This window comes from Pongo abelii, chromosome 22, assembly GCF_028885655.2.
Source record: "Pongo abelii isolate AG06213 chromosome 22, NHGRI_mPonAbe1-v2.0_pri, whole genome shotgun sequence".
NCBI lineage: Eukaryota > Metazoa > Chordata > Mammalia > Primates > Hominidae > Pongo > Pongo abelii.
The window spans coordinates 34075433-34103113 of NC_072007.2; the positions used below are offsets into that span (position 1 = coordinate 34075433).

Consider the following 27681-nt stretch of genomic DNA (forward strand, 5'->3'; position numbering starts at 1 on the left):
AGTCCCAAATAAATAAAATCAGAGGTGAAAAAGGAGACATTACAACTGATACCACAGAAATACAAAGGATCATTAGAGACTGTTATGAACAAATACATGTCAATAAATTGAAAAATCTAGAAGAAATCAATAAATTACTGGATACATAAAACCTATCAAATCTGAGCCATGAAGAAATAGAAAACCTTGAACATATCAATAACAAGTAATGAGATTGAAGCAGGACTGAAAAATTATCCTATCAAAGAAAGGTCCAGGACTGGATTTCTTCATTGTTGAGTTCTACAAAACACTTAAGGAAGAAATGATATTGGCTATTCTTAAACTATTTCAAAAAGCTGAAAAGGACAGAGTACTTTCAAACTCATTCTATGAGGCCAGCATACCCAATCCAGAGAAAGGTATGGCTAAAAAAGAAAACCACAGGCCAATATATTTGATGAACATAGATGTAAAAGTGCTTGATAAAATGTTAGCAAACTGTTCAACAACATGTCAAAAAGATCATTCTTCGTGATCAAAAGAGATTCATTTCAGGAATGCAAGGATGGTTCAACTTATGCAAATCAAGAAATGTGATACATCACTTCAGCAAAATCAGGGACAGAAACCATATGATCATTTCAGTAGATGCTGAAAAAATATTTGATAAAATTTAACATCCTTCATGATAAAAACTTTCAAAACATAACTTAAAACAATGAAGGCCAATTATGACCAGACTTTAGACAAGTTTCTCCTGCCTGTAGGTCCCTGAACTCCCTTTTTTGAGCAATTTACCTTAGAAAACCTCTAATTGTAAACTCTTTCTCTGCTCCTTTGAGATGTAAATCTTTTAAAAAGCCTCTTGCCTGTTTTATAACCCAGGACTGTCGTTCCCAAGATCCTGGGAGCCATGTCTGAAACTTAATCATCAATGAAGGCAGAATCCTCTCTCAGTTTCTGCATGAAGGTAGAAGCCTAACCACTGTGGGTACTTTACTCCAAGTTGTAAAATTGCATCCTTTCATGAAGATAGGAGAAAGTTTATTTTCATTTGGATAAAGACAATTAGCAAACACTGAAAGACTAAGGTCTCCCCATCTTCACTTTTAGGACTTTTGTGGCCCTCTATTTCAACAGAGCTGAGTACTAAGACTTGGATTGTGCTCTCTCTTTCTGCTATTGCTCATAATGGTATTAGTATAAAATCAGTTTCTGTTTGCTGGTCTCATCTGATAAAATATTTTTCTTTAACAGAGTATACATTGCAGCAAAAATATAATTAATATAAATAATCTTTGCATATGTGGGAGAAATATGCCAGAAGAAGAAATAATTTAAATCAATCTTGACTTTTTCCCAGAAAAAAATTATATATGTATATGTATATATGCGTATATATGTGTGTGTGCATGCATGTGTGCACACATACATTATATATATTTACATATATACACACACATGTGTGCATGTGTGTGTATATAAATAATTTCTTGATGTTATTCTTTTAAAGGAAAATATACCACAAAGCATAATATAAATCCTGATTTACTAAATTTTATAATTAAATGTACAAAGTTATTATTTTTTATATTGAGAACCTCCATTAATTTAATTATAACATAACAAACCAGTAAAATAATACAAGTATTTGCCAATAGCATTATCTTCACTTATTTGATACTTGGGTTTGATTTAAAGCATTTGACTAACAATAACCATTAAAATTAGAAATAAGGTTAATTTAAAAATTGCTATGAATATGCCATTTTCTACTTTACCACATATCTATTTTGCCTATCATGTCATAAAATTTATATGTAAAAATTTCCACCAGCACCATACATTATTTAGCTCATTGATAAGAAAAAAAGACAATGCCAAGCACCATGTTCCATGCAGACTTTATTTGCCACACACTGAATTATGTACTCCATCCCTCAAAGAGATGTTGGAGTCCTAATCCTGAGAACCTCAGATTGTATTTGAAGATACGATCTTTACAGAGGTACTCAAATTTAAATGAAATCATTAGGGTGTATCATAATACAATATAATTGGAATCACTGGTATAAAAAGGGGAAATTTGGACACTGAGATAGACACACCGAGAGGCAGGATAATACAAAAAGACACAGAGAGAAGATGGCCATGAACACATCAAGGATAGACGACTGGAATGGGTCTTGTCCTCACATTCTCAGGAGAAACCAATCCTGATGAAACGTTGATTTTGAACTTCAAGACTCCAAAACTGTGAGACAATAAGTTTCTGTTAAGTGGCTTGATTTGTGGTGCTTTGTTAAGGCAGCCCAAGTAAACCAATACATGATTCTTGTCAAATAAAACAAGTTTAAATATGATTATATCATATTAAAAATTAAGTTGTCAATCAAAAGTACTAATTATAGGGAAAAAAATAATTTCTTAGGAAATTACTCTTCTTTTAGTTATTTCCTGTTAAAGGAAAGTTAATAAAATAATGAGTTTTTATTTTTTGAAATTGATATAAATGGTGGTTATTGATATAAATGGTGGTTATTCATAGACATGAAAAGCATCCATCCCCACATACCATAATTTACATATTAAAATCTAGAAAGCACTAGATTATATGTTGCCATGTTGAAGGAGCTTCTTTCAATTTTCCTCATTTTTAAACATATTTCCCCATTTATTGAATTTAGCAATATAGAAAATAATTTTCAAACTTGTTAGCATCAAATCCTTGGTGATTATTTTGTGAAAATCATAAAGTACATGGAGTCTGTATGAAATCTCATTGAGAGATTAAAAAAATTTTGAAATGCTTAGGCACTGTTTTACCACCTTTTCTTTCTCTTCTTACTTTTATTACTCATCTTCAATATAAAACTCCTTGGGTTTTAAAAACTCTTTGATGTATATATTCATCCTTGAACCCATCCCAGCAGCCCAATAATCTCCACTTCTCTTTATATTGCATTCACTGTCATTCGACTATTTGATTTTCATGCTCAAATTCTCTGAAGGAAATGTTTTTTCATATTTCATTAGGTGATATTGCGTGAGTGAATTCATATCCAATATTCGTTTTTAATTCTGAGTTTATAACATTGTAAGTGCCTAGATAATTTCCCATCTATTATTATTTTTTAATCCCTTAAGGTATTAATTATTTTCAAATGTCCTCTCTTCCCAGCTTTCATAATTAGAATTTTACTGTGATTTATTTTTTAGCTTGATGTTAACCTTAAATTAATTTTTTGCTATTTTTCCAAAGGAATAAGAAGGGACATAAATATAACTTCTGAAGTCAGTAATCTGTTTATTACTGATGTAAATAAACAAAGAAGATATCCACAAGAAAAATCTTATCTACTTATTTTTATGGTATCATGTTCAGGCCTGAGGTTAGAGCTTTTGCTCAGATAACTTGTAACTTTTCACCTTGGAGGTTTGACTCCAAGTTTTTCTCTATTGCTGACACCTGCAGATATGAAGTATAAGCAGGACTATAAAATGGACAAACACATACAAATAAATAAAAAAGATTACTTGGTATTCTGTCTGTTTCACAAATCCAGCTTATTTGTGTCTTTCACTTTTTAGTCATTTTAGAGCTCTGCAAATTGTAGAAAATTGATAATTCAAATGATATTTATCTACAGAAACACTAAATAGTTGTGTACAATTGATTATTGCCTGTGGATAGACCAGTTTGTGCATCCATTAATAAATTAATTTTACCATTCTCAAATGCATACAAATGTGAATATTCTAATTTTGCTTTGAACTAGTTGTAACATCTTACTGATTTCTTTGTTAATTCATGAATAAAATACAATCACTGATGTGTTCTTTTAATATTTATGTGTGTCATGATTATGCCGTCTTTAAGAAAATTATCCTTTAAAGAAAGGCAAGGCTTCGCCTTATGTTAAGACAAGTCACTTTGACCTATGAAAACACGTTAGCCATGCATGATTCATAATTTTTCCTGCAATTCAATTTCCTGTAATTCCCTTCTCTGAGTGGTCTCTACCCCTGTGCCAGAAGGTAGACAGATTTCAACTCTCCCACCGTTATGGAGAGCTTCAATCACTTTTGACATTAGAGAGAGAGAGCGAGAAAGAGAAAGTGTGTGCATGTATGTGTGTGCGTTTGCATGTATCTGTGTATGTGCTTTTACTTGTTACTGAAAAGTATTAGGAGAGATGAAAGAGTATTTTACAAAAGCTACTCCAATTATACAATCTCGTAAAACTCCAGTCGATTTTACTGGTTTCTTCAAAAGCCTTTACTGAAATCCTACCAAAGGAGTCATCTTTGCTTTCTGACCTCTACCGCAAAGCAATCAGTCTTGCCCAAGAGTTTCTCCACTTTCCCGTCTATCTAATCCTTCAATCTTTATTATGTAACTTTCTCCTCCAGTCAAAAACTTAGAGCCAGCCCTATCTCCAAACTCTGGAGGCTTCATGCATCCCATGGAGAGCTTGTGCAAGCATCTTCCAACAAAGATGTAGTGTTCTTCACAGTGGTAAAATTCATTAGAATGTAGTGTCCAGTAGTTAGCTTTTTACAGACTCATCCTTAGTTTTTTTACGTCATTTACTCCATTTTTCGTAGTAATAACATTTATTGCAGAAGCAACACAAATTCATGCCATTGAACCAAGTTTGAGATAATGAGTATTTCCCCGTGCAACAGAATGGTTATCAAACTGATATTTAACATTTTTTTATAAGGATATTTATATTGATTCTTTTTAATGACTTAAAAAATACTTCTATTTAGAGGATGAGGAACGTCATCAAAATATCATTCTATCACCTTTCCTTTACTCTCCTGCCTCCCTCTTTCCATTAAGTCTCTGAGATGTGTCGATTCTGGCTCTCACATATCTCGCAGAAACTACTCCGTCTCTCCATCTTCATCTGCCACTTCATGAAACCAGGCCATCTAGATTTTGCTACCTGTCCTCCTGTATATATCTTTCCGTAGCTCTTCAAGTGCTATTGTCAATAATTTTCTGGGTTCTACTTTTCTAAAATACATAGTTCAGACTTTTTCATATGATATATAAAGCCCTTCGTGTCATCTTAATACCATCTCTCTGTTTGTCTGCCCAAATTGACTTGCTTTCTATTTCTTCAGCGTATCACAGTTAAAGTTAAAATGGAGATGGGAGGCTGGGCGTGGTGGCTCACGCCTGTAATCCCAGCACTTTGGGAGGCCAAGATGGGTGGATCATATGAGGTTGGGAGTTCGAGACCAGCCTGACCAAAATGGAGAAACCCCATCTCTACTGAAAATACAAAATTAGCTGGGTGTGGTGGTGCATGCCTCTAATCCCAGCTACTTAGGAAGGCTGAGGCAGGAAGAGCGAAACTCTGTCTTAAAAAAAAAAAAAAAAAAAAAAAAAGAGATGGGACTAGTACTTTCTTCTGACTAGTACCTCAGAAGAAGGTACTAATCCCAACTCCATTTTAACTTTGACCCAGAGAGGTGAAGTACCTGTCCCCAGATCACACAGGTAGAAAGAGCACCCAGTCCTAATACTTCTAACTCGTCACAACTTTCTTCACTTTTCAAATCACTTTTACAAAGACAGACAGTGACCAGAGGGAAAAAATGGCAAATAGGCGGCAGAACGAACTTGCGGTTCCCACTCAGACAAAAAGAACAGCATGTGGAGTTTCGCATTGTGAACTTTTGCTCCAAGAACTACTGCAGGAACATAACAGAAAAGCTGAGAAAATTCACAGCGCTTTCGAAAAAAGTGGCTTGCCACTGCAGGCTCCATGAGACAGCCAAAAAACTCAGTGCCCAAAGTATGAGAGGAGGAATGTCCACCCCCAAACACACATCCTCACTAGGGAAGCTGAAGGTCCAGATCACAGGAGAAAGTTTTGACCTTACCTGGAGCCAAGATGAAGTTAGAGTTGAGCAAAATACAGGGGTAGAGGAAGCAGCAGGAAGAGCCCTGTGGGCACTCTTGGTCCCCAGGGAATGTATTTCTGACTTTGCCTCCCATGGGTCCTTGGTGGAGGCTGCCAGTTGAATTAGGGAAAGACCACAGGGAGAAAGAAACTTTCAGCTGAATTTTGTAACAATTTTGACCAAACATGAATTTTCCTGGACAGAATCTGGGATAGGGGGTGAATGGAGGGTGCAGATACAAGCACAGAAACCATGGCAGGTGGGGAGGTGTGAAGCCTGAAATCCCTGCTTGCTTTCTCAGCAGGGAGTCTTGTAGCCTTGGGCAAGATCTCAGCCTTGCTCACTGGCTGCCTGGAAATAAACTCAGTGCTGTTAGGGGGACGTGGTGGAGGTGAGACTAGCCCTTTGGGCTGCCTGAGAGCTGGGTGAGGCCTGTCACTGCTGGCTTTCCCCCACTTCCCTGGCAACCTGTATGACACAGCAGAGGCAGCCATAATCCCCCTGGGAACATATTCCATCAGCCCGAGAACCACACCCCGATGCTCCTCAGCCGCCACAGCAAGCCCTGCCCAAAGACAGTCTGAACTCAGATATGCCTAACCCTGCCCCTACCTGATGGTCTTTCTCTACCTGCCCTGATAGCTTAAGACAAAGGACATAATCTCTTGGGAGCTCTGTGGCCCCACCCACCACCTGAGAAACCTGAATACTTATCCAGGTGACCCTAAGACAAGCTTGCATCCTCCTTATACTAGGGTGGCTGATGCTCCCTTGAAAGGGCCACCTCCTGGCTTGAAGCCAACCAACACAAAACCAGTGCACTAACCAAAACTACAACCAAGACCCCCACAGAGTCCACTTCACTTCCCTGCTACTTCCACCAGAGCAGGTGCTGCTGTCCATGGCTGAGAGATCTAAACATGGATTACACCACAGGACTCTTGGAGACACTCCCAAGTACCAGAGCCTAGTAGCTCCGCCAGATGGCTAGACCCAGAAGAGCAAAAACAATCACTACAGTTCAGCTCTCAGGAAGCCCTATCCCTAGGGGAAGGGTGAGAGCACCACATCAAAGGAATACATCTTGGGACAAAAGAATCTGAACAACCAGCCATTGAGCCCCAGATCTTCTCTTTGACAGTCTACCAAAATGAGAAGGAACCAGAATAACAATTCTGGTAATATGACAAAACAAGGTTCTTTAACACCCCCAAAAGATCACACTAGCTCACCGGCAACGGATCCAAACCAAGAAGAAATTTCTAAACTGCCAGGAAAATAATTCAGAAGGTTGATTATTAAGCTACTCAAGGAGGCATCAGAGAAAGGTGAATACCAACTTAAAGAAATCAAAAAGATACAGAAAATGATATTGATAGAAAATCTCCAGATAAATAGACAGCATAAATTTTTTAAAAATCACAATTTCTAGAAATAAAGGATCCACTTAGAAAAATACAAAATACACTAGAAAGTCTCAGCAATAAAATTAAACAAGTGGAAGAAAGAACTTCAGAGCTCAAAGACAAGCCTTTTGAACTAATCCAATCCAACAAAGACAAAGAAAAAGGAATAAAAAATGAACAAAACCTCCAAGAAATTTGGGATTGTGTTAAATGACCAAACCTAGGAATAATTGCTGTACCTGAGGAAGAAGAGAAAATGAGAAGTTTGGAAAACATATTTGAAATAATAATTGAGGAAAACGTCCCTGGCCTCAATAGAGATCTAGGCATCCAAATACAAGAAGCTCAAAGAACACTTGGGAAATTCATCACAAAAGGATCTTTGCCTAGGCACATCAGGTGATCTAAAGTCAAGATGAAGGAAAGAATCTTAAGAGCTGTGAGGCAAAAGCAACAAGTAATCTATAAAGGAAAACCTATCAGAATAACAGCAAATTTCTCAGCAGAAATCCTATAAGCTAGAAGAGACTGGAGTTCTATCTTTAGTCTCCTTAAATAAAACAATTATCAGCCAAGAATTTTCTATCCAGTGAAACTAAGCTTCCTAAATAAAGGAAAGATACAGTCTTTTTCAAACAAACAAATGCTGAGATAATTCACCACTACCAAGCCAACACTACAAGAACTGTTAAAAGGAGCTCTGAATCTTTCAACAGATCTTCGAAATACATCAAAATAGAACCTCCTTAAAGCCTACATCTCACAGGACCTATAAGATAATAATACAAGGGAAAAAAATAAGGTATTCAGGAAACAACTAGCAGAATTAATAGAATAGTACCTCACTTCTCAATACTAACCTTGAATGTAAACGGCCTAAATGTTCTATTTAAAAGATACAGAGTGGCATGATGAATAAGAATTCACCAAGCAAGTTTCTGCTGTCTTTAAGAGACTCACCTAACACATAAGGACTCACATAAACTTAAAGTAAAGGACTGAAAAAGATATTACATGCAAATGGACACCAAAAGCAAGAAGGAGTAGCTATTCTTATGTCAGACAAAACATACTTTAAAGCAACAACAGTTAAAAAAAAGACAAAGAGGGACATTATGCAATGATAAAAGGACTAGACTGACAGGAAAATATCATAATCTTAAATATGTATGTACCTAACACTGGAGCTCCCAAATTTATGAAACAATTACTACTAGACTTAAGAAATGAGAGAGACAGCAACACAATAATAGTGGGGGACTTCATTACTCCACGGACTGCACTAGACAGATCATGAAGACAGAAGGTCAACAAAGAAACAATGAACTTAAACTATATCCTAGAAAAAATGGAGTTAACAGATATTACAGAATAGTCTACCCCCAAACTGAAGAATACACATTCTACTCATTAGCACATGGAACATTCTCCAATATAGACCATATGATAAGCCACAAAATAAGTTTCAATAAATTAAAGATAATTGAAATTCTATCAAGTACTCTCTCAGACCATAGTAAAATGAAATTGGAAATCAACTCCAGAAGGAACCCTTAAGGACCACGCAAATACATGAAAATTAAATAATCTGCTTCTAAATGATCATTGGGTCAACAATAAAATCAAGATGAAAATTAAAACAGTTTTTTGAACTGAACAATAATAGTGACACAACCTGTCAAAATCTCTGGAATACAGCAAAGGCAGTGTTAAAAGAAAATTTTATAGCCCAAAATGCCTCCATAAAAAAGTCTGAAAGAGAACAGGTAGTCAATCTAAGGTCACACCTCAAGAACCTACAGAAACAAGAACAAACCAAACCCAAGCCAAGCAGAAGAAAAGAAGTAACAAAGATCAGAGAACTAAATGAAGTTAAAACAAACAAAAAAATACAAAAGATAAATGAAACATAAAGCTGCTTATTTGAAAAGATAAATAAAATTGATAGAACATTAGTGAGATTAACCAATATAAGAAGAGAAAAGATCCAGATAAGCTCAATTAGAAATGCAATGGTACATATAATCAATAACACAGAAATACAAAATATTATTCAAGCCTACTATGAACATCTTTATGAGCATAAACAAAAAACCTAGAGAAGATGAATAAATTCCTGAAAATATATACCCCTTCTAGATTAAACCAGGAAGAAATAGAAACTGAACAGACCAATAACAAGCAGGAAGATTGAAATGGTAATAAAAAAAATTGTCAATAAAAGTTCAGGACCAGACGGATTCACGGCTGAATTCTATTAGACACGCAAAGAAGAATTGGTACCAATTCTTTTGACATTATTCCAACAGACAGAGAAGGAGGGATTCCTGCCTAAATCATTCTATGAAGCCAGTATCACCCTAATACCAAAACCAGGAAAGGACATAACAACAAAAGTAAACTACAGACCAATATCACTTATGAACTTATAATAGATACAAAAATTCTCAACAAAATACTAGCCAATCAAAACCAACAGCATATCAAAAAGATAATCCACCATGATCAAGTGGGTTTCATATCAGGGATGAGGGGATGGTTCAACTTACATAAGTCAAAAAATGTGATACAACACATAAACAGAATTAAGAACAAAGATCACATGATCATCTCAATAGACGCAGAAAAAAAATTGACAAAATCAAGCATCCTTTTATGATTACAATCCTCAGGAAAATTGGCATAGAGGGTACATACCTTAAGGTAATAAAAACCATCTATGACAAACCCACAGCCAACACTGTACTGAATGGGGAAAGGTTCAAAGCATTCCCCCTGAGAACTGGAACAAGACAAGGATTCACCACGTGAATTCGCCATAGTACTGGAAGTCCTAGCCAGAGCAATCAGACAAAAAGAAAGAAATAAAGGGTATCCAAATTGGTAAAAAAGAAGTCAAACTGTTGCTGTTGACATATGATATAATTGTATAGCTAGAAAACCCTAAAGACTCATTCAAAAAGCTCCTAGAACTGATAAATGAATTTAGTAAAGTTTCAGGATAAAAAAATAATGTACAAAAATCAGTAGCAATGCTGTACACCAGCAGCTAGCAAGCTGAGAATCAAATCAAGAACTCAACCCCTTTCACAATTAGCTGCAAAACAAACAAACAAACAAACATCACCACCACCACGAACAGCAATAAAAACTTAGGAATATACCTAACCAAGGACGTGAAAGACTTCTACAAGGAAAACTACAAAACACTGCTGGAAGAAATCATAGATGACACACAAAAAAGTAAACACATCCCATGCTCATGTATGGGTTAAATAAATATTGTCAAAATGACCATACTACCAAAAGCAATCTATAAATTCAATGCAATTCCCATCAAAATACCACCATCATTCTTCACAGGACTAGAAAGAAAAATCCTAAAATTCATATGGAACCGATAAGGAGCTTGCATGGCCAAAGCAAGACTAGGCAAGAAAAGAAAATCTGGAGGCATTACATTATCCAACTTCAAACTATAGTATTAGACCATAGTCACCAAAACAGCATGGTACCAGTATAAAAACAGTCATATAGACCAATGGAACAGAATAGAGATCCCAGAAGTAAATCCAAGTACTTACAGTAAACTAATCTTTGACAAAGGAAACAAAAACATGAAGTGGAGAAAGGACACCCTATTCAACAAATAGTGCTGGGATATTTAGCAAGCAACATACAGAAGAATGAAACTGGATCCTTGTCTATCACCTTATACAAATGTCAACTTGAGATGAATCAAAGACTTAAATCTAAGACCTGAAACCATAAAAATTCTAGAAGACAACATCTGAAAAAACCTTCTAGACGTTGACTTAGGCAAAGACTTCATACCCAAGATCCCAAAAGTAAACACAACAGAACAAAAGAGAAATAGATGAAACTTAATTAAACTAAAAAGCTCTGCACAGCAAAAGAAATAATCAGCACAGTAAACACACAACTCACAGAGTGTGAGAAAATCTTCTGAAATTATGCATTGACAAAAGATTAATATCCAGAATTTACAAGGAACTCAAACAAATCAGCAAGAAAACAAACAAACAAACAAGCAAACAATCCCATCAAAAAGTGGGCTAAGAACATGAACAGACAATTCTCAAAAAAGATATACAAGTGGCCAACAAATATATGAAAAAATACTCAACATCACTAATTATAAGGGAAATGCAAATCAAAGCCATAATGTGATATTACCTTACTCCTGCAAGAATGTCCATAATCAAAAAATCAAAAAATAATAGGTGTTGGCATGGATGTGGTTAAAACAGAACACTGTTACACTGCTGGTGGGAAGGTAAACTAGTACAACCACTATGGAAAACAGTGTGCAGATTTCTTAACAAACTAAAAGTAGATCTACCATTTGATGCAGCAATCCCACTACTGGGTATACACCCAGAAGAAAAAAAGCCATTATGTGAAAAAGTTACCTGCACATACATGTTTACAGCAGCACAATTCACAATTGCAAAAATTATGGAACAAGCCCAAAGGCCCATCAATTAATGTGTGAATAAAGAAAATGTAGTATATATTTACCATGGAATACTACTCAGCCATGAAAAAGAATGAAATAATGGCAGTTACAGCAACCTGGATAGAATTGGAGAAGTAACTCAGGACTGGAAAACCAAAAATCATATGTTCTCACTTGTAAGTGGGAACTAAGCTGTGAGGATGCAAAGTATCAGAATGATACAATAGACTTTGGGGACACAGGAGAAGGGGTGGGAGGTGGGAGATGGATAAAAGACTACACATTGTGTACAGTGTACACTGCTCGGGTGATGTGTGCACCAAAATCTCAGAAATCTCCACTGAAGAATTTATCCATGTAACCAAACACCACCTGTTCCCCAGAAACCTGCTGAAATAAAGAATAAAATTAAAAATAAATAAGGAAATAAATAAATGTCTTCATTGTACAAGGCCCTCTCTTGACACCAGACTTTCAAACATGCTATGTTTTCTACGTGGAAGACGATGCTTTCCTTCTTGATTGACTTACCTTAGATTGTCATCAGTTATCAGCTGAAAGGTTACTACATCAAGGAAACCACCATTCATTCTTTTCAGGGACTCTTGCTTTATACTCTCTCCACTAGAACTTTTCACTATAACTTGTCTGTTTAATTTTCTGTCTTACTTACTTCACTGAGACTTCTGGGAAAGAAGGAACCTGGTCTAACTTCCTTAAGATTGTTTCCCGGCACCTAGCACAGTATGTGACATACAGTGACGTTAATAAAGATTTGCTGAATCCATCAATGTACATAATCATAGGTAATAAACAAAACATCACAAAGCTGAAAATACTGTGTATAAACATAAGAAAGATCTGCTGACTTACAAGTACCTAAAGATGTACTTTAATACAAATAACCTCTTCTTATATTACCTAGACAATTCGCATAATTTTTAATACAATATTGGAACTGAGTGAGAATGTAGCTACTTTTTCATACAAGGGGGGTAAATTAGTAAAATTATTTTCTAAATATATTTATATGTAGTTACAACATTTTGTCACCTTTTTCCTAGTAAATCTGCTTTAGAGAGTATATTCCAAAAAAATCAAAAAATAATTTTCTTTATGTAGTCAGTTACCGTAGTGTTATCTACAACAATGAAGAATTGAAACAACTCAAAGGTTTAAAAATAAAAGAATATTGAAAAAAGTCACATATTTAATTCTGTGTAATAAACTATTATGCATGCATAATAATGCAAATTAGCAGGATTATGTACTATCACAGAAAACTGTGCAAAGAAAAATATGTGGACAACATATAGAATAACTTGATTATAACTATATAAAATTTTTACATGTATATTTAAAGCAGTTTAAAAGTATGTACAAAAGTAAAGATTAATTCTTAGGTATGGATGCTCAAATCATTTATTGCTCTTGTCTCCCAGATGCGCTGATTTATTTTTACATTTAAAAATTTTTTCTTAAGAAAGAAAAAAATATTTTTTTATCTTAAACACTAAAACCTCGCTTGATGTGAATTTATTCTAAACTTTTAAAAGTGATTATTACTTATATTTATGATATTAATCAATCATGATTCTCATCTCCATGGGAATACCTGTAGTTAATGTCTTTAACGCATATTTACTTAAGTGATCTGGAGCACCAAGGTGAGCTTTTTCTTGTTGTTAACATTTCTCTTCTACCATATTGTGGCATTTCATTTCTTTTAAAATTGATTAGGTTGTACATACATGATTTAGGCCATTTTAAATGCATTACGTCTAATATGCCCACTGGTTTTTAAAGCATTTCTTTGTCAATTCACCATGGGGTCATGTTAGATCAACCAGGTCAGGGCATAAAGTTCACTATAAATTAGTCTTCATATACTGGAAAATTAATCAGTGTTTCCTTCGGCCACCTCCAACTTCCACTTTTTTTCTTTTCTTTTTTTTTCAAATCTTATTGCTTTGCCAGCTTTTCTGTAGAAGCTCTACAAACTGATGTATCACTTTGATCTTCTAGGAAGCACATAGAGAAATGAAGTCAGAGGTAACACCCTATGAAACCTGAAAGGGACAGGAAGCCAAATTGGCCACCTAATGGCACCAGACCACAATACAGAACAGAAACTTATGAAAAGAAATGGGAATAAGCTATTACTGTGCAGAAAGAGGCTCAGACTGTAAGAAATATCTGACAGGGTATCAACCAAGCCAGTTGGAAAATCCACAGCAAAATTACCATTGAGAAGAGTACTGTATTAAAAAAAAAAAAAGAAAAAGAAAAAAGTCCAAATCACAGTACTCCATCACAGCTGAGATGCTCGGGCTGCGCAGATGAAGTATAATCTTGGCTTGAAAACCAAGAGGAATCCCAAGGCAACATGCATCTAGAGGGTGCCAGCTAAGTGTGTTCTTTGTACACGAAAGACAATTTCTTTCTTGAAGCTAGATACCAGTGGAGCACCCCTGGCCACCATACAGTCAGCCCTAGACTTCTGTCCTGTTTGATTTGACACATTGTTTAGATTTGTTCTTCTCCACTGGTCCTTTGCTTAGCATGGTTTTTGGCTCATTCCATAGTTGTCTCTCTCTGGTCTGTAAATTAAATATGCTCACACTGGTCTCAGAAATTGGTAGCTGCTCTCAATTTACTAGTTTCAACTCAGCCGAATAAATACATATTTAATTTGACAAATGAAGAAAGAAACATTGGGACAATCACATTAACAATCTGGCATAAAATTAAATCAAATTAGCCACTGATCACCTTCCATGAGAAGCTGAAATTAATATAATTTAAAAAATCCTGGTATCCCTATATGATCGGACATATTTCAAACTACTCACTACCCATCACTATATGTTCTTTATTCCAGAGTCCCTATATATGGAAAAATTACACTTTCTATCTATAACACCAGGGTTGGACATGTGTCTTACTTTATTTAACAAAAAAGTGAGAGAAAGTGATATAACAAAATTCTGAAGTTACGTTCTAAAAGCTATCACACAGTTTTATTATTAGTCTTAATTTACACATTTTCCTCTTCCACAAGACTAACCAATTGTAGGAGCTCAGACAGGAGTTGTCTGTCTGATAAGGACAGAAAAATAAAATAATCTGAAACAATCCAACAAACAAAAAACAAAAGCAAAGCAAAAAAAAACCCTACACAGTTGCCTCACAATAGATAGGGTGTGAGGTACAAATAAACCTTTGTTCTTTAAGCCACTTAATTTTTTTACAGTTTTCTGCTACTAAAAAATAACCTAGCCTAAGACAGTCGATGCTTTCGCTGGTCAACCTTGGGGGTTCGGTGTATGTAGTCTAAATGTGCGTCCTTAGGCTAACTGCTTTACATACTATGTTTCATCTATAACATAGGATAAGAGTAAGCCTTGGTTTTCATGATAAACAAATGATACAAAACATGTAAATGACTAAGAAGAGTACCTAAAATATAACATAGGCTGAATAAGTGCTGCTAGCTGTCACAAACAGAATGACCATTGCAACAGCTACTGCTAGTATTACTATCACTACTACTACTAGTATTACTATCACTACTACTACAGCCCTGTGAGAGATAGTGATTCAATCCCAATTTCTCTCATGTCTACCACTTGCTAGATTTATGGTCTGAGATAATTTCTTTAAACAATATGAGCCTCAGTTTCCCCACGTAAATTGCTCTATACCAATGTTTATTTTTTTACATCCGTAAAGTGCTAACAGCATATCAGACTCACAGTCCCCAGCCCAACTTACTTCTAAAAATAGTTTATAGATCAGCAGTTTTCTTTTTGGTATTAACCTCTAATGGTCCATATCTAGCAATTTCTGTATCTTTATTTTTTTTTTCATTTCCTTTTAAACTGGTAAAGACGATCCACATATTGTTTAACCTTTTGGCTCACCTTTATGAATATTCTAATATTACACTTTCATAATATTAATGCATTCTCATCTAAGTAGAACTCCAGATAAATCATGTTAGGTATCAACGTTTCTGCTGTAAAAGTAACTCTACTAAATTTTATGCTAAGTTAGCAAACACTTAGAAATACCTAAGATGAATATAAATTATGGAGCCTCAAGAAACACACGTTAGAAGCTTCTCTTTCTTCTGGCATGTTTTCAGGGGTGAAGAATAATATTCTTTTCCGTTTTCTTACTGGGGAAATGAAACAAAAAGACAACTTTTGTTTGGAATTCAATAATTCTTATTTCCTAAAATTTTCCATGTCACTCTATTCTTTCTACACAAAGCATCTTTTGCCATGTATATGTGACATTAATTTTCACTGCAACCAATTTTCATGAATTCCACAAACAGATTACATATGCTTTTAGTTACCAACACAAAGTAAAGCATATTTTTAAAATATACCTCATTTATCACTGAAAGAAATAAAGTAGAAAGGCTTAAGTTAGCTTTACTGCTAAGTTTTTTTAGATGCTAAATTGCCTTCCACTATTCTCTTTCTGGCCTCCTTAACTTCAATTTTTCTTAAAATTCAGCCCATGCTCTACACAATGGCAAAGTTATCTTCATAAAAATTGAATTTGATTATTTCAATTCCCAGAGTACAACCTTCATAGACTCTCCAAACATTAGTAGAGTAAGGGTGAAATTATTCAGGATGATCTATTTGCTAAGCCTTCTTTCCTGAATCCCCATTTTCCTTGGGTTCCTGTGAAGCTACCTACTTCTTTGTTTCTTCTCTATCTATTCCCCTACCTCCTTCTTCTAGACCTACAAAGATGGAATGAACATTTTCCACAATTTTAATCTTTTATGTTTTCATTTCTACTTCTATACCTTCCATAGAGATCTTAACTGCTCTCAAACTGTTTTTCATGAATACCCACAAACATTTCTTGGAGCCCTAAACACTAGCCCAAAGACCACTCCTGTGCTTTTAAAGATTTGGTCAATATCTCCTAATGAGTGATTTAAAAGCACCTCAGATTAATCATGTTTAAAAGAAAATTTATTTTCCATGCATCCATTCCCCTTGCCTATTAGCCCACATGAATATTACCCCCTCTTTCTGCTTTCCTTGCATCTATCAGTGACCCCATCAGTATCTTAATTCTTAGGTTGTATAACCACAGTAGAACTGTGAAGTTAAAGAATGTTTATACATAATTTGAGCCACCCTTCAGGGTGCATAAATTTCCTCTGCAAAGCACACTGGCCAAACTATCTGTGAACCCTTAGTGATTGTATGCTAGGTTGCGTGTTTATAGATTTTGCTCAGAAGATTGCTAGTATTCTCATGCAGAAGAGTTTAAAAGCCAATATCCTAGACTATTTTTTTCTCTATTCCTCAACATTTTTATTTCCTCATGCACAAATTGTGTCAATCACTTTAATATTCCTAAAATACAAACTGTTTTTTTTTTTTTATACTTTCCTCAACTTGAGCCGTACCCATGAATCTCCCCTTGCACTATTGCTGCACTTGTTCAAGCATGCTGGATAAGGATGCTGCCAGTCAGCACTGGAGAAAACCATTTGAGAGACTGAGACAGTGTAGCTCTTAGAACTTCATGCATGGTTATATTACTTTCCTTTTGCTATGGTAACAAATTATGAATAACTTTGTGTCTTAAAACAACACAAATTTATTATCTGTATACTTTTATAGGCCAGCAGTCCTAAAATAAGTGTGTTTCTTCTAGACTCTAGGGGATAATTCATTCCTTGCCTTCTCCAGCTTTTGAGGTCACCTACATTCTTTGGCTCATGGTCTCCATCTTCAGAGCCAGCAGTATAGTGTGTACTATCATCACATCACATCTCAATCTCTCTCTCTCTCTGTCTCTCTGTCTGTCTGTCTCTCTCTTTCTCTCCTTTTCTGGGAAGATGTACTGTGCACAAGTCCTATGACCTGAATTCATGCAGAAGCTGAAGGCTATGTCTAAGAGAGCAGCAGCGGGGGTCACTACCAGTTGTTTAATTCCTCTTAGAGAAGCTTGGTTAAGGACGCTTTTCTGGTAAATTTTGGAACATTTCTGCTACAGATTTCTGGAACAGAACTTTTGCTATTGCCATCTTCTAAAGGAAAGATTTATAGCCATGTTAAGAGGTTTATCATTTTCCCAAGATCTTTCTGCATATTCCCTTGCTACATTAGAGAGGTACATATGGTCTCTTCCTCCAGTTCTAAGTAGATAATAATTTCCTCTAGTGTTTTGGTTTGGTTTGTCTGTTCATTTTAATATTACTTTTATCAGCTTCTAACTTTTCTCATGTCTGGGAAGAGTTCTGAATGCCTGACTTTTGGCAAAATGCTGACAACTGAAATAGAATTGTAGCTGAACACTCTTTCCTCAGTATTTCCCAATCCATTGCATATTATATGCCTCTGCTTGTTTAAACTTCCTTGATGAAGTGTTTAACATCACTCTCTTCTTAGGAATCCTTATGGGTTCACTACGGCCAAATAAATCATACTGTAACTGTCTGCCATTGAATTGAGGATCCTCTAGGATCTATTCTCAGACCTAACAGTAGGGACTTAACTTCATATTTCCCTATCCATAATTTATCTCCCATAAGAAGATATCAGAGCTTTTAATGTTGTTTTAGTCAAATTGTTCATATTCTTAAAAGTACAATGTAAAAACTATGTGAAATCATTAGTATTAGGTAAGAGTCACTGTTCCTTGCAATACAGTTTCCTCATTAGGTGTAACAATTTATGTTAATGAAGCTTGATAGAGTGACCATAAATAATTGTAAATACTTAGGCGGTCAAATTTTGCTCAAGTCATGGGAATCAGGAACATATATTTATAAGGTTATATATGCAAACCTTCATCAGTTACTCATACCCTTCATTCAAACCTTTGTAGACAAGGGAGGGGTCAGTGCTGTCATAACATAGTCACTTAATAATTGTCTTCCTATTCTTTAAATGAAGTCCAGGCTGAAATGGTTGCAGATGAAGATGAGGAACTTATTTGGAACTGGATAAAGGTCACTTGCTATGCTTTAGCAAAGAGACTGGCAGCAATTTGCCCCTGCCCTAGAGATCTGTGGAATGTTGAACCTGAGAGAGATGATTTAGTATATCTGGCAGAATAAATTTCTAAGCAGCAAAGCATTCAAGATGTAACCTGACTTGTTTTTGAAAGCATATAGTCATATGCATTCACAAACACATATGATGTGAAATTGGCACTTATGTTTAAAAGGGAAGTTTTTCTCTTGTAAATTAAGTTCCTTATAGATTGCTGGTTATTGTGAGATGCATTTTTTGAAAAATTTCTCCCATTCTGTAGGTTGTCTGTTTACTCTGCAGACAGTTTCTTTTGCTCTTAAGTTGAATCAGATACCATTTGTGAATTTTTGCTTCTGTTGCAATTGCTTTAGATGTCTTTGTCATGAAATCTTTGCCTGTTCGTTTGTCCAGGATGGTACTGCCTAGATTGTCTTCCAGGGTTTTTATAGTTTTGGGTTGTACATTTACATGTTTTTAATTCATCTTAAGTTGATTTTTGTATATGTTGTAAGGAAGGGTGCAGTTTTAATCTTCTACATGTGGCTGGCCAGTTATCTCAGCATTATTTATTGAATAGGGAGTCTTTTTTCCATTGCTTGTTTTCGTCAGCTTTGTCAAAGATCAGATAATCATAGCTGTGCAGCCTTGTTTCTGAGCTCTCTGTTCTGTTCCATTGGTCTATGTGCCAGTTTTTGTACTAGTAGCATGCTGTTTTGGTTATTGTAGCCATGTAGTATAGTTTGAAGTTGGGTAACATGATGCCTCCAGTTTTGTTCTTTTTGCCTAGAATTGTCTTGGCTATTTGGGGTGTAAGTTCCATATGAATTTTAAAATTGATTTTTCGAGCTCTGTGACAAATGTCATTGGTAGTTTGATAGGAATAGCACTGAATCTGTAAGTTACTTTGGCAAGTATGGCCATTTTAGTAATATTGATTCTTCCTATCCATGATCATGGGATGTTTCTCCACTTGTTTGTGTCTTCTCTGGTTTCTTTGAGCAGTGTTTTGTAATTCTCATTGTGGAGATCTTTCACCTCCCTGGTTAACTGTATTCCTAGGAATTGTATTCTTTTTGTGGTGACTTTAAATGGGATTATATTCCCGATTTGGCTATTGGCTTTTTTGTTATTGGTGTATAGGAATGCCAGTGATTTTTGTACATAGATTTTGTATCTGGAAACTTTTCTAAGGTTGTTTATCAGCTGTAGAAACTTTTGGGCTGAAACTATGGTGTTTTCTATATGTAGAATCATGTCATCTGCAAACAGGGATAGTTTGACTTCCTCTCTTCCTGTCTGAATTCTTTTTATTTTTTTCTCTTGCCTAATTCCTCTGGCTTGGACTTCCAATACTATGTTATATAGGAGTGGTGAGTGATGCTATCCTTGTCTTGTGCCAGTTTTGCCCACTCAGAATGATGTTGGCTGTGGGTTTGTCATAGACGTCTTTTATTATTTTGAGGTATGTTCCTTCAATACCCAGTTTATTGAGAGTTTTTTTTAACATGAAGGAATGTTAAATTTTATCAAAAGCCTTTTCTGCATTTATTGAGATAATCATGTGGTTTTGGTCTTTAGTTCTCTTTATGTGAAGAAACACATTTATTGACTTGCATATGTTCAACCAGCCTTGCATCCCAGGGATAAAGCCTACATGATTATGGTGGATTAGCTTTTTCATGTGCTGCTGGATTGTGTTTGCAAGTATTTTGTTGAGAATTTTGCATCAATGTTCATCAAAAATATTGGCCTGACATTTTCTCTTTCTGCTGTGTTTCCGGCAGGTTGTGGTATTGAGATGATGCTGCTGCTGGTCTCAAAGAATGAGTTGGAGAGAAATTTCTCCTCCTCAATGTTTTAGAATAGTTTTCCAGTAGAAATGGTACCAGGTTTTTGTACATCTGGTAGAATTTGGCTTTGACTTCGTCAGATTCTGGGCTTTTTTTTTGGAGGGGGGGGTGGTGTTGGCAGGCTTTTTATTACTGATTCAATTTCAGAGCTCATTATTGGTTTGTTCAGGGAATCATTTGCTTTCTGGTTTAGTCTCCAGAGGGTGTATGTGTCCAGGAATGTACCCATCTCTTGTAGGTTTTCTAGTTTGTGTGCATAGAGATGTTTGTAGTAGTATCTTATGGTTACTTTTTATTTCTGTGCAGTCAGTGGTAATATCCTCTTTGTCATTTCTAATTGTGTTCATTTGGATCTTTTCTACTTTATTGCTCTAGCTAGTAGTCTATTTAACTCATTTTTTTTTTCAATAAACCAACTCCTGGATCATTGATCTTTTGAATGGGTTTTTGTGTCTCGATTTCCTTCAGTTCAGCTCTGAGTTTGGTTATTTCTTGTCTTCTGCTAGCTTTGGGTTTGATTTGCTCTTCCTTCCCTAATTCTTTTCATTGTGATGTTAGGTTGGTAATTTGATATCTATTTATCCTTTTGATGTGGGCATTTAGTGCTATGAATTTATCTCTTAATGCTGCCTTAGCTGTGTCTCAGAGATTCTGCTATGTTGTATCTTTTTTCTCATTAGTTTTAAAGAACTTCTTGATTTCTGACTTAATTTTGTTATTTACCCAAAAGTCATTTAAGAACATGTTGCTCAATGTCCATGTAATGACGTGGTTTTGAGAGGTTTTCTTAGTCTTCTATGTTTAATGTGCTGTGGTCTGATAGTATGTTTGGTGTGATTTTGGCTTTTCTACATTTGCTGAGGATTGTTTTATGTTCAATTATGTGGTCAGTTTTAGAGTATGTGCCATGTGACAATAAGAAGAATGTATATTCTGCTGTTTTTGGGTGGAGAGTTCTGTAGAGGTCTATCAGATCTATTTGATCCAATGTTGAGTTTGGGCCCTGAATAGCTTTGTAAATTTTCTGCCTTGATGACCTGTCTATACTCTCGGTGAAAAGTTGAAGTCTCCCACTATTATTGCGCATGAGTCTATGTCTCTTTGTAGATCTCTAAAAACTTGTTTTATAAATTTGGGCGCTCCTGTGTTTGGTGGATATGCATTTAGATACTTAGGTCTTACTGTTGAATTGAATCCTCTATCATTATGTAATGCACTTTTTTGTCTTTTTTTTTTATCCTTGATGGTTTAAAGTCTGTTTCATCTCACATTAGGAGTGCAATTCCTGCTCTTTTGTTTTCCATTTGCTTGGTAGATTTTTCCTTCAACCCTTGATTTTCAGCCTATGGATGACATTTCCTTTGAGATGGGTCTCATGATGACAGTGTACCATTGGGTCTTAATTTTTTATCCAGCTTGCCGGCCTGTGCCTTTTAAGTGAGGGCATTTAGCCCATTTATATTCAAGGTTAGTGCTGACATTCATTCATTCTTAAATTCACATTCTGCATCTTATCACTACTAAAATATTCAAGCTTCATAGGAAATTTCAATGATTTAAAAGGTGAAAAGACTTGAAACTTCCATTATATGTTTCTTGGGCAAGACCTGGTCTTTGAGTTAAATATTTTGACTGCTCTCTGCAAATGCTCCTGTATGCAATAGATATATGAATAAAAATGCTGAGTTTATTTTTCCTTCATGCTGCTCACAAATCATAGTACAAATTACCAACACATCATTTATGTCTTTATCTGTATAGCCACTGGTATAGCCACAACTGAACCTGAGAGAATACTGTAGGTGTTTAGTTTCCCATGTTATTCATCAACCTGTCTGCCTGGAAGAAGAAACTCATTGTTGTAAAAAAAAAAAAAAATACTTCAGTTTTTCAGACCTCCAGTGAGACAAAATATCAAGTTCACAAAATTCCAGCAATGTAAATTAGCAATTTCTCCAGCACCTCCTGTTCAACAATAATAAGCACTCAGGGGAGTTCATAAGTGTTCTCAGAAAATAAATCGGAGGTTGGTGACTTCTACATAAAATCTGCTGTTACTTAGAAAATGCAATTTAGTTAAAAATAGTATTCAGTGACTTAGGACTTAGAGACACATTTAGCCTAAACTAATTTAGAATACTTATTTCAATCTGGGGTAAATATGGTAGGTTATAGAGTAATTCAAAAGGTTCAACTTTCTTTTTTTTTCTTTATTATTATTATTATTATTATTTTATTTATTATTATTATACTTTAGGTTTTAGAGTACATGTGCGCAATGTGCAGGTTAGTTATATATGTATACATGTGCCATGCTGGTGCGCTGCACCCACTAACTCATCATCTAGCATTAGGTATATCTCCCAGTGCTATCCCTCCCCCCTCCCCCCACCCCACAACAGTCCCCAGAGCGTGATGTTCCCCTTCCTGTGTCCATGTGTTCTCATTGTTCAATTCCCACCTATGAGTGAGAATATGCGGTGTTTGGTTTTTTGTTCTTGCGATAGTTTACTGAGAATGATGATTTCCAGTTTCATCCATGTCCCTACAAAGGACATGAAGTCATCATTTTTTATGGCTGCATAGTATTCCATGGTGTATATGTGCCACATTTTCTTAATCCAGTCTATCATTGTTGGACATTTGGGTTGGTTCCAAGTCTTTGCTATTGTGAATAATGCCGCAATAAACATACGTGTGCATGTGTCTTTATAGCAGCATGATTTATAGTCCTTTGGGTATATACCCAGTAATGGGATGGCTGGGTCGAATGGAATTTCTAGTTCTAGATCCCTGAGGAATCGCCACACTGACTTCCACAAGGGTTGAACTAGTTTACACTCCCACCAACAGTGTAAAAGTGTTCCTATTTCTCCACATCCTCTCCAGCACTTGTTGTTTCCTGACTTTTTAATGATTGCCATTCTAACTGGTGTGAGATGGTATCTCATTGTGGTTTTGATTTGCATTTCTCTGATGGCCAGTGATGGTGAGCATTTTTTCACGTGTTTTTTGGCTGCATAAATGTCTTCTTTTGAGAAGTGTCTGTTCATGTCCTTCGCCCACTTTTTGATGGGGTTGTTTGTTTTTTTCTTGTAAATTTGTTGGAGTTCATTGTAGATTCTGGATATTAGCCCTTTGTCAGATGCAAAAGGTTTCACTTTCCTCTATAATGTAACACAAATATTTTTAGAATACGTTGAAACAATTAAACTCAAATGAAAATTCTCTTTAAGATTTTATTTAACAAAGCAGAGAAGGAGGGAAGAAGAGAAAGAGGAAAAAAGGATTTAAGTTTACCTTAAACAAGATAGACTTGTTTAAGGCTTGCTGTATATCTTAAACAAAATGCTAGTTGTATATTGTTTGCTTTATAAATCATACAGGAACTGAATCAGGTAATAATTAGAGAGTTTTTTCTACACAATCCAAGCACTAAATGGTCTTATTTGTATTGATCATGTCCAAAGAGAAGCTGCTACAATCTTTTCTTATTTTCATTACTTCCCATGTGTCTGGGAAAACTAAAAATTAATCAAGGGTAAATTAGAAGCTTAGCAGCTCCAATACATACTTTGAAATTCATTGAAAATACTTCATTCTTTCATCACTGAGCGATAAAAAATAGTTTGTGGACTGGCAATGATTTAAATAATTTCTCTCGTAAGTAATAGTCCTTCATGATCTATCTATGATGGCTGATTTTATGTGTCAACTTGAGTGGGCTAAGGGATACCCAGAATGCTGACAAAACATTGTTTCTGGGTGTGTCTGTGAGGGTGTTTCCAGAAGAAAATAGCATTTCAATAAGTAGACGAAGACCTACCCTCACCAATGTGAGTGAGCATCCTGCAGTCTTTGAGGTTCCATATAGAATGTGAAAGTGGAGGGGAAAAATAAAGTGAATTTGCTCTTGAGCTGGGACATCTATCTTCTCTTGCCTTTGGACATGAGAGCTCCTGATTCTTGGCCTTTAGACTCAGACTGAATTATAGGAACAGATTTCCTGTTTGTCCTGTTTGCAAATGGAATATTGTTGGAACTTCTCAGCCTCAATAACTATGTCAGACAATTTCCATAATATATACCATTTTATTCATCCATATATATATATGCTATTAGTTCTTTTCTTCTGCAGAATCCTGCTACAGTACCTGAAGGCAATATTTTAATGGATTTTTCAAAACTTTCATAGTGAAAAAGAAAACTAAACTATATTGACAAAACTTTTCTATTGAAGAACTCCTGGAACTGATGCATTGAAAAGAATGTTATTTTAAATGTGAAAGAATATATTTTTGTTTATTTGAAAATACTTTAAGAAAGTAGTTTTTTAAAAAACAGAGACATATTTAATTTGTATTATTTAAAACATTTGTAAACTCTGTTTAAAAATTCTCCAAAACCAAACTGGAAAAGAATATTTTATAATAAAGAAAATTTTTAATCTTTCACGTATTTCAGGTGTCATTTGCTAAATTTTTGTAGAATAGGTGGACACCTTCCAAGATAAAAAATTTATTGCCTTCTCACTTGTGTAAGTAATAAAACAACCCAACAAAGATAAATAGTAGTATATCTTAATCAGATAAGCAATATCTTTATATATCACAAGCAAACTTTCTAACTTTTAATCTTTTATCCATAAGTTGTTCACATTTTGTACTTTTAAATTTGATATTTTGTATCCAAAATACATCTTTATAATATTTATCATTTTACTTGTTGTCTAAATAAACTAAAATGTAATAATTTCAAGGAATTACTTATACCAAAGCCTTACAAGTATTTGGAAGGGAAATTTTTATAATCTTTCTGGATTCTACCCATGGTCTTCAAATAATGAAATATAACATGTTTTCATGTGTAAGGATAGAGTTGGCTTTATCTTATCTGTGGTTGTGCTATCTTATCTTTAGAGAAGTCAGCAACCATGGTACTACACTCGGCCAAGAGAAGTATTAAATGTACTAAATATTGATTTCTTATGTGGTATTTATGGTCCATCCAAATCTTCCTGGGAGACATGTACTAGGTTGGTTACATCATTATTAAAAATATACTGATTGATATAATATATATCAATAAAAATATACTGATTGATATAATATATATCTATATATATCAATATATATATAAATATATATATTTATACCAATGTGAATTGATATATATTTATATCAGTGTGAATTGATATATATTTATATCAGTGTGAATTGATATATATTTATATCAGTGTGAACTGATATATATTTATATCAGTGTGAATTGATATATATATCAGTGTGAATTGATATATATATATCAGTGTGAATTGATTTATATTTATATCAGTGTGAATTGATATATATTTATATCAGTGTGAATTGATATATATTTATATCAGTGTGAATTGATATTTATTTATATCAATATGATATAATATATACCTATATATTAATATATATATATAAATATATATAAATATATATTAATATATAAAAAATATATATTAATATATATAAATATATATATTAATATATAAAAATATATATAAATATATATATATATTTCAGTTTATATAGCTTGGTTTTAGCTGCATGACCAGTAAAGTATAAAAGACCCCCTGCGAACATGTGCTCAAAGTATCTCACACATATCTTAGTGATACTTTGTACACATTCCAGTTTATCTTTGTCTAGTCCTTTGTAAGCTCTATGAGTCCTTTCAATATCCAATCCTGTATAATGCCTATTATACAGTTGGCACTGTGAATAGGATAGATGAAATTATGTTTGATACAAGTTTGTTTCCTAAGTTACTCAAACTGATGGGAAGAGAACACATTAGTGAACTGTCCATCAAAAATTTTGTATTTTAGATTCTTTAAGCTGTTTACGGATCATTAAAAGGAAAAAAAAAAAACCCACAAACAAACGAACAAAAAAACTGCAAAGCTGTCAGTGAACATTTTGTAAAATACAGAGACATTATTCCAAAAGGAAGCAGGAAAGCCACACCACTCTTTGATAGTAAGAGGAATTCTTTTTCTGAGTATGCAAAATAAAGAAAAGACTAGCAAATTAGGATTGTTCTAGGACAATACTAACATATAACTTAGTTTTACATCTTTGACCATATTCTTCATGTTTGGATAAAAGAGACTCCAACTGCTTGACCTCTTTCTGAACCTACTATTAGGAGGGAAGGATAATGTGAGGCAGGCTAGTATGGACTTGTTTATTCCAATTTCATCGAATGAAGCTTAATGATCAGAAAGTACTTAAAATTATTTATAAGAAAGAAGACAAAATTAAAATGATCAATAACTTTGAGACAATAAAACCAGTTAAAGTGTTCATATAGTTCACTTGAAATAAAGTAATCCTAAAATTTATAAGGAATCACATGAAAAAACAAATAGCCAAAGCAATCTTGAGCAAGAATAAAGCTGTAGGCATCTCAATTCCTGATTTCAAAATATGTGACAAAGCCAAACAAACACAGAAACAAATAAACAAATCCTGCATGTTCTCACTTATAAGTAAGAGCTGAACAATAAGAACACATGGACATGGGGAGGGGAAGCACACACACTAGGGCCTGTGAGGTGGGCAGTGGGGAGGGAGAGCATCAGAATAAATAGCTAATGCATGCTGGCCTTAATACCTAGGTGATGGGTTGATAGTGCAGCAAACCACCATGGCACATGTTTACCTATGCAACAAACCTGCACATCCTCCACATGTATCCTGGAACTTAAAATTATATATGTGTATATATATGAAATATTTATTTAGTTTTAATTTATTTTTATTTTTTATATATTATAGCTTTGTTATAAGCTACTGTAATAAGAACAGTATGGTACTGGAATGAAAATCAGTCATATAGACCAATATAACACAATTCAGAGCCCAGCAATAAATCCATGCATCTGCAGTCAACAGATCATCAACAAACATATCAAGAAGTTACAATGGGAGAAAAATAGTTTCTTCAATAAATGCTTGTAGGAAAACTGGATATCCGTATGCAAAGGA

The 27681-nt window shown here is 34.7% G+C and overlaps 1 long non-coding RNA gene across 1 annotated transcript; it reads right to left on the reverse strand.

The window, feature by feature from the left end:
- Nucleotides 1-1874: 1874 nt before the first annotated feature.
- LOC129052385 (uncharacterized) lies at nt 1875-6331 on the reverse strand. The gene is made up of 2 exons (XR_008517390.2): nt 5884-6331; nt 1875-2236 (listed from the first exon to the last, which is right to left on the reverse strand). It is a non-coding gene; the product is annotated as an uncharacterized LOC129052385 (long non-coding RNA).
- Between the last annotated feature and the right edge of the window lie 21350 nt (nt 6332-27681).